The 7889-nt window shown below is 41.2% G+C and overlaps 1 non-coding gene and 1 pseudogene across 1 annotated transcript; both read right to left on the reverse strand.

The window, feature by feature from the left end:
• Positions 1–541: 541 nt before the first annotated feature.
• LOC114114672 (U6 spliceosomal RNA) lies at positions 542–648 on the reverse strand. The gene has a single exon (XR_003589289.1). It is a non-coding gene; the product is annotated as a U6 spliceosomal RNA (small nuclear RNA).
• A 3838-nt stretch (positions 649–4486) lies between these two features.
• LOC114114501 (methylosome protein WDR77-like) lies at positions 4487–5558 on the reverse strand (annotated as a pseudogene).
• Positions 5559–7889: the final 2331 nt, after the last annotated feature.

Raw genomic sequence — 7889 nt, forward strand, 5'->3', positions numbered from 1 at the left:
CTTTTTTTTTTTTTTTACTTTATTTTACTTTACAATACTGTATTGGTTTTGCCATACATCAACATGTATCCACCATGGGTGTACACGTGTTCCCAGTCCTGAACCACCATCCCACCTCCCTCCCCATACCATCTCTCTGGATCATCCCAGTGCACCAGCCCCGAGCATCCTGTATCCTTCATCAAACCTAGACTGGCGATTCGTTTCTTACATGATATTATACATGTTTCAATGCCATTCTCCCAAATCATCCCACCCTCTCCCTCTCCCACAGAGTCCAAAAGTCTGTTCTATACATCTGTGTCTCTTTTGCTGTCTCACATACAGGGTTATCGTTACCATCTTTCTAAATTCCATATATATGTGTTAGTATACTGTATTGGTGTTTTCTTTCTGGCTTATTTCACACTGTATAATCAGCTCCAGTTTCATCCACCTCATTAGAACTGATTCAAATGTATTCTTTTTAATGGCTGAGTAATACTCCATTGTGTATATGTACCACAGCTTTCTTATCCATTCATCTGCTGATGGACATCTAAAAAATATGGAACGCTTCATGAATTTGCATGTCATCCTTGTGCAGGGGCCATGCTAATCTTCTTTGTATCATTTCAATTTTAGTATATGTGCTGCCGAAGCGAGCACGGGAGCAAGCTCTTTCCTGGATCTTCTGACTGAAGGTAAAGGCTTTCTCTCAGAGTTTTAGGAGCCCATCCAACCATAATTGTCACTGCACTCATAATGCTTTGGGGAAGGCTGGAATACAGGAAAATAAAACAAAGCAGAGAGATTTCACCAAAGCACACAGGCATGTCACTGCCCCATCCTCTGATAAGAAAAAGCATGTCTTTTGGAGATTTATGTCCACACTTGCTGCACAGTTCCAGGATTTGGGTTGCCATTGGTCCAGGCTGGGAAACTGCTGTTCAGGTTGTTCTCTGAGTTTTGGTTGCCTTTTTCAATGTGCTTGCTCTTATTTATTTTCAAAATCCACAGATAGTTGTTTTTTTTTGTATTCTGTTGCAGGGGTTTTATTTGTAATTACCAGGAGAGTTAGGGTGTAGTGGGCTTATACCATCTTAAATGGAAACAGAAATTCCTTGGTTAGCTCTTAAACTGAGCTGATACGTATGAGATCTGATATGTCCACTGTGTATTGCGATATAAAGATCTTTAATCCACTAGAGTTACTTATTTGTTGAACAACTTATTCACTAAATATTTGAATACCTACTGTGTTCTACACCTTAAAAATGTGTTAGAATATGTTTATAAATAAGTCCCAGTTTCTACCCAAGTGTTTCATTGTCCAGTACGGAAGACAGATATACCAGTAATTGCAGTACAGAATAAGTGCTATCATGGATTGTGGATTTTCTTTTATGGGAGTGGGTAGAAACCCCAAGAAGTGAACGTCTTTGGATCAGACGTCCCCTTGGTCTTCTGGCAGCTCCCTGTTGCTTTCTCTGCTTTTTATTAATAGTCCAGAATAGTTCATTCCAAGGTACAACTAGATGTTTCTATTTTACAAAGAGATTTAATGACATATATTTAAGCAAAATTAAAAGTAAATTCTCACCTAACTGGGTTAGTTGAGACAAATTTATTTAGAAACCAAGAATCTTTTCCAATTTCCTCTGCCATCCTTACACCTTGGTCTCAGGATCTTATCTCTTGACCAAGAGTAAATCCCCTCCATTGCACATTTTGAAAATACATCCTTTTTACCATGGAGCCAGTTCCAAGCTGTAGATATGAATTCTATTTTAGCTTCTTTTCAGGGCTTCAAACCACCCCTGATTTTAGTTATCTATCACTGCTTAAAAAATTATCCCTAAAACTTAGTAGCTTAAAATAGCAAATATCTATTATCTCACATTTTCTGTGAGCCAGATGTTAGATGCCTCTGGTTCTTAGTCCCTTGTGAGGTTTCAGTTAAGCTATCAGATGAGACCACAGTCTCATGTGAGGCTCAACTGGGAGACATGCACTTCTGAGTTTGTTCAGTTCCTCTTAGGGTGTTGGGCTGAGGGCTTCTGTTCTTTGCTAGCTGTTAGTGAGTTCTGTGCCATGTATCTACAGTTCCTTGCTATGTCTCTTCAGAGGGCTGCTCTTCACATGACAGCTGGCTTCTCTCAGGACAAATGTGTGAGAGAGTGGGAGGACATTAAAGACAGAAGCCGTGGTCTTTATGGAACCTAACCCCAGTAATAAGCCATCACTTTTTGTCATATTCTGTTTGTTAAGAGGAAGCCGCTAATCCAGCCCACACTCAGAACGAAAGGATTGCAAACCTTGACTGCTTGGATCAGTGCATTTCTTATTTGCTTTGCCCAGGACTTCTCTATTTTAAGTCATGGGCTAATATAACCTTCAAATGCTGACTCAAAGCTTCTCAAATTTCATAGATATTTGTTTCTGTCCTTTCATTTTGTTTATTCATCTTACCTTTGAACTATTTCTTTTCTTGTTTGGATTCAATCAAATTAGATCCCCCTTTAAAATATCCTATAAGAAGTCATGGGCTTCCCAGGTGTTGCTGATGGTAAAGAGCCTGCCTGCCAGTGAAGGAGACATAAGACACACAGGTTTGATCCCTAGGTCAGGAAGATCCCCTGCAGAAGGGCATGGCAACCCACTCCAGTATTCTTGCTGGGAGAATCCCATGGACAAAGGAGCTGGCAGGTTATGGGGTCACCAAGAGTCAGATAGGACTGAAGTGACTTAGCATGCATGCATAAATCATGATGCATATTTATATGTTAATTAAAATAATCATCTTGCTAAAGAAGTCTCTTCTGACTTTCAAAAGGTATGTAAAATATTTAAGACAACATATTTACATTTGGTTTAGATATGCCTTGTGTGCCTTCTGTTCAATTATTACTGTTCATTCCCCAGTTACTTTGGAGAGAGGGAGGAAATTCTTTCACAGTGGAAAAAATCTTTCATTCAGGACACTTTGAATATAATTTTTCAGGACATGTGTTTTTTTTAGAGGAGCTCTATAAATTCAAAATTGTATTATTATTTATGTATTAATGTATAACTAAAGATGCACTTATCAAAATCACAGAAAGGGCATTACTGCTATGGAAAATATACATATTCTATCAAATGATCTGCTCCAATAGGACTGTTACTAATAGAACTAATAATCCTAACATTTTTGCATCATGTGAATTAGAATGGAATGCCACTTATAATCTTCTACTTAGTAAATTTTTGTCTACTTCAGATTTTAATATCTCATGTCCTGTGAAATATATTATTTTTCTTTTTCTTGTGATTTAGATTTTTCCCAATTCTTAAAAGTTTTTAGTTTAACAAAACTAATTCTGGACTGCCCTCTTTCATCTTCTCAAACAGTAATTCACTTGCTGCTAAAGCTAATTGAGCATTAATTACCATATTATTATCACATGATATTATGTTGGGAGCCATGTGAAATGAGGGCATGAATATTTTGTGCTGAGGGGTTTATGGGTCCAGAGATAGACTCTAAAGACCAGAAAATTGAAGTATAATCACTGGACATAGGTAATACAGAAGTGCAAAAGTCAGTTTCACTTACATCTTAGAACAAGATGTATACTTCATTATCTTTTGTGAAAAGCTTTATTCATTGAATCCACCTGTAATGCAGGAGACCCCGTTTCAATTCCTGGGTCAGGAAGATCCCCTGGAGAAGGGAGAGGTTACCCACTCCAATATTCTTGGGCTTCCCTGGCAGCTTGGACAGTAAAGAATCTGCTTGCAATGCGGGAGACCTGAGTTTGATCCCTGGGTCAGGAAGATCCCCTGGAGGAAGGCATGGCAACCCACTCCAGCATCCTTGTCTGGAGAATCCCATGAACAGAGGAGCCTGGCGGGTTACAGTTCATGGGGTCACAAAGAGTTGAACATGACTGAACAACTAAGTAGCAGCAGCACCCATTTATGTCAGTTCTGAGCTGAGAAAGTCACTTTCTCCAGAGCTTACAGTATGACAGGAAAAAACAGTAGTAAATGTTAAAAATCTCCTTTTTTAAAAACTTAAAAATTAAGAGCTTTTTAAGAAAAAGATTTTAATATGAAATATTTTATACAGGGTTTCCCTGGTGGCTCAGATGGGAAAGAATCTGCCTGCAATGCAGAAGACCTAGGTTTGAGCCCTGGGTTGGGAAGATTCCTTGGAGAAGTGAATGGCTACCCACTCTTTTATGCTTTCCTGGAGAACTCCATAAACTTTTGTCCAAAAAACATTCACCACCATCTAGCTGATGTAGAAATTTTTTTTTTTCATGTTCAAGAAATTGTTCTTCCCTGACTATAGGACTTCAGAATCCAGCCTCCCGCAGCCTGAGAGACAATGCCTACTAACTGCACAGATCTGGGGTACTGACACACTGTATAAGGCTCCTGTGTTGTCTCACACAATGAGAGGGCAGGAGCAAATGTAGTGGATACTCTTGGGGGGTTTGCTTCTTGTCTGAAATTCAGTCTACTCAGCAACACTCTTAGGTCAGGCTCTGGGAGAGCTTCTGTGGGCATGAAATGGTGGAGGACCTCACGGTCCCGGACCACTGTGGTAAGAAGGGAGTGATTCAGTGCAGACCAAGCAGCATTTCTCACAAAGTTTCTGTGGGCTTGGCTTCTAAACCCCCGAAAGGTCCAAGTCCAGTAGAGCAAGTGAGTAGTTGTCGCTGACAGAGGCCAGGAGGGGAGCACTGTGTGGAGAGAACACTGGCCCAGTGACGCACCAGGACTGCACCACCGAGCTGAGGGCACAGCTTGCACTCAGGTGTCCATAGGGAGGACAGTCCCATTCTTATCACCAAAGACAAAGACTTCAGTCTGCTGAGGATGCAAGGCCAGGGAGGCAAGACGGTAGCCAGAGGCACCGTGGCCCATCTGTGAGGCCGGCTTAGGACAGCAGATATCCTCCCATAAGATTCTGTCGTCCTCGCCTCATGAAAGAAACACAGGATCCTTGTGGAGAAAGGCAGCAACACAGGTGGCCTGCCCAGAATGAGCTTGGTAGGAATTTCGAACCATCTGCCGAGCAAGGTCTCAAACCTTGATCCAGAAGTCTTTGCTACCAGCTCACAGCTTGTGTGCCAGAGCTCGGGACACTGACTGTAGACACAATGCCATCGTGCTTATACTTGCAGAACTTGTTGTCAGTGAGCGTCTCATTCTCATCCAGCTCCCACAGTTCAACAGCCACCAGGATCAGAAGCCACTAGGATACCTCTGTCTCCTATCCAAGTGAGGTTAGCCACTCTGGCCTCCGTCTGGACTCCAGCAAAGCAGAAACCTTCCTTGGGGGCGGCACAAAGCGGCCTTGAAAAGCCTGAAGGGGCCAGCCCAGCAGTGGCCACTCAGGTTAGAAGCCTGGAGCAGGAACATCCCATCAAACAGGTACAGTGCAGCCTCCAATACCTGCTCCATTGGCAGGTGCGTTAGGGGGAAAGTTCCACTTTTGGCCACAGGGTGTGGGCACGAGGAAGGACAGGGTTTCCTTCTGCATCTCCACGATTCTAACTCCAGCCTAGACACAAACTAGATGCCCATCTGAGATTCAGCTCAGCAAGTCCCCATGTGGTTCCTCTCTGGGCCTCTGGTCTTCTAAACAGGCTACAGCCTCTATATCTCCTGAAGAAGAAAATATTGAATGTTAATGGTTGATCTATGTAGCAGTCCTTTAAAATCCTCTCCCCAAAGAAGGACATTGAGCAATCATTTTAATTCTTTCTAAACAGCATTATCCACAAATCTTCGTGCTATTAAGCTGTTATTTCTAGATCAAAGACCTTTGGTATTTTCTCTTTGTTTACAGGGTATACTCCAAACTTTTAAGTTGAAAGTATGACACCTTGTGGGGCTTCCCTGGTGGCTCAGATGGTAGAGTCTGCCTGCTATGTGAGTGACCCAGGTTCAATCCCTGAGTCGAAAAGATCCACTGGAGAAGAGAATGGCTATCCACTCTAGTATTCTTGCCTGGAAAATTCCTTAGACAGAGGAACCTGACAGTCTACTGGCCATGGGGTCACAAAGAATCAGACTCAACTGAGCAACTAACACTTTCACTTTTCATGGAAGCTTGTGGTTCCAGAAGACTTTTCTTGCCTCACCATTCATTACTTTATTACATTCAAGTTTTGACTTTCATAATGAATAGTTTTTACAACACTGTATTTTAACTGAACCATTCTCATGCTTTGTGTTATTTGTCTCCTTGCCTTTCCAACTGCTGTTCCTTTCACCTGGCTCTTTATCTGGTTTTTAACCACACATGACATTGCTCTTTCCCTCCTCTTATTGCCAGGGATATTTGGCAGTATCTGGAGACTTTCTGGTTGGCCCAGTTGGAGGATGCCACTGGTGTCTAGTGGATAGAGGCTAGGGATGCTGCTAAACATTCTACAATGCACAAGACAGACACCATGACAAAGAATGATCTGTTCCAAAACATTCCTAGTGCCAAGGGTGAGAATCTCAAGATAGAAAGTCCTGTCCTTTGCTCTTTGTTCAAATTCTAACTGTTCTTTATAGCTTCTTTTAATGATTACCTCCTCCATGAAAGCTGGTCTTGGTCTTTCCATCCACATAATCACTCTTTTGACTTTCCACCTTCCCAGGCAAAGTCCTTTTTTTCTATTTAGTATTTTATTTTTTATTTATTCAAGGCAATTTTTAAAGAAGCAGTTTTAGATCCACAGCAAAATTGAGAGGAAGGTGTGGGGATTTCCCATATGCTTTCTGCTCTCATATGTGCATAATTTCTACCATGTCAACATCCTTCACCAGAATGGTACATTTGTTACAACTACTAAACCTCCATTGGCACATCGTAACCATCCAAAGCCCATAGTTTACATTAGGGGTCACTCTTGATGTTGTGTTATATGAGTTTGGAAAATGCCTAATGACATGTATCCACCATTATATTATCATACAAAGTATTTTCACTGCCCTAAAAATCTATCTGCTCCATCTCTCAGAGTCCCCATTCCCTGGCATCCACTGATCTTTTTACTGCCTCCAGGGTTTTGCGTTTTCCAGAATGTCATATAGTTGGAGTCATCAACTACAAGTAAGTAGACTTTTCAGATTGGTTTCTTTTGCCTATTAATATGCATCTAAATTTCCTCTACTGTACAATTGAATGTTCAAACTACTGTACAGTTGTACTCATTTCACATGCTAGCAAGATTATTCTCAAAATCCTTCAAGCTAGGCTTCACCAGCACATGAACTGAGAAATTCTGCATGTACAAGCTGGGTTTTGAAGAGTCAGAGGAACAGAGATCAGATTGCCAACATTCATTGGATTATGGAGAAAGCAAGGGAGTTCCAGAAAAGTATTTACTTCTGCTTCATTGACTATGCTAAAGCCTTTGACTGTGTGGATCACAACAAACTGTGGAAAATTCTTTAAGAGATGGGAGCACCAAACCACCTTACCTGTCTCCTGAGAGATCTGTATGTGGGTCAAGAAGCAATAGAACTGGACATGGAAAAATTCACTGGTTCCAAATTGGGAAAGAAGTACTATAAGCCTGTACATTGTTACTTTCTTTATTTAACTAACATGCAGAGTACGTCATGTGAAATGCTGGGCTGGATGAATCACAGGCTAGAATCAAGATTGCAGGGAGAAATATCAACAGCCTCAGATATGCAGAAAATACCACTCTAATGACAGAAAGTAAAGAGGAACTAAAGAGCCTCTTGATGAGAGTGAAAGAGGAGAGTGGAAAAAAAAAAAACAGCTTGAAATTCAGCATTAAAAAAACTAAGGTCATGGCATCTGGTCCCATCACTTCATGGCAAAAAGAAGGGTAAAAAGTGGAAGCAGTGACAGACTTTGCTTTTTGGGGCTCCAGAATCACTGCAGATGG

This window comes from Ovis aries, chromosome 4, assembly GCF_016772045.2.
Source record: "Ovis aries strain OAR_USU_Benz2616 breed Rambouillet chromosome 4, ARS-UI_Ramb_v3.0, whole genome shotgun sequence".
NCBI classification, from domain to species: Eukaryota; Metazoa; Chordata; class Mammalia; order Artiodactyla; family Bovidae; genus Ovis; species Ovis aries.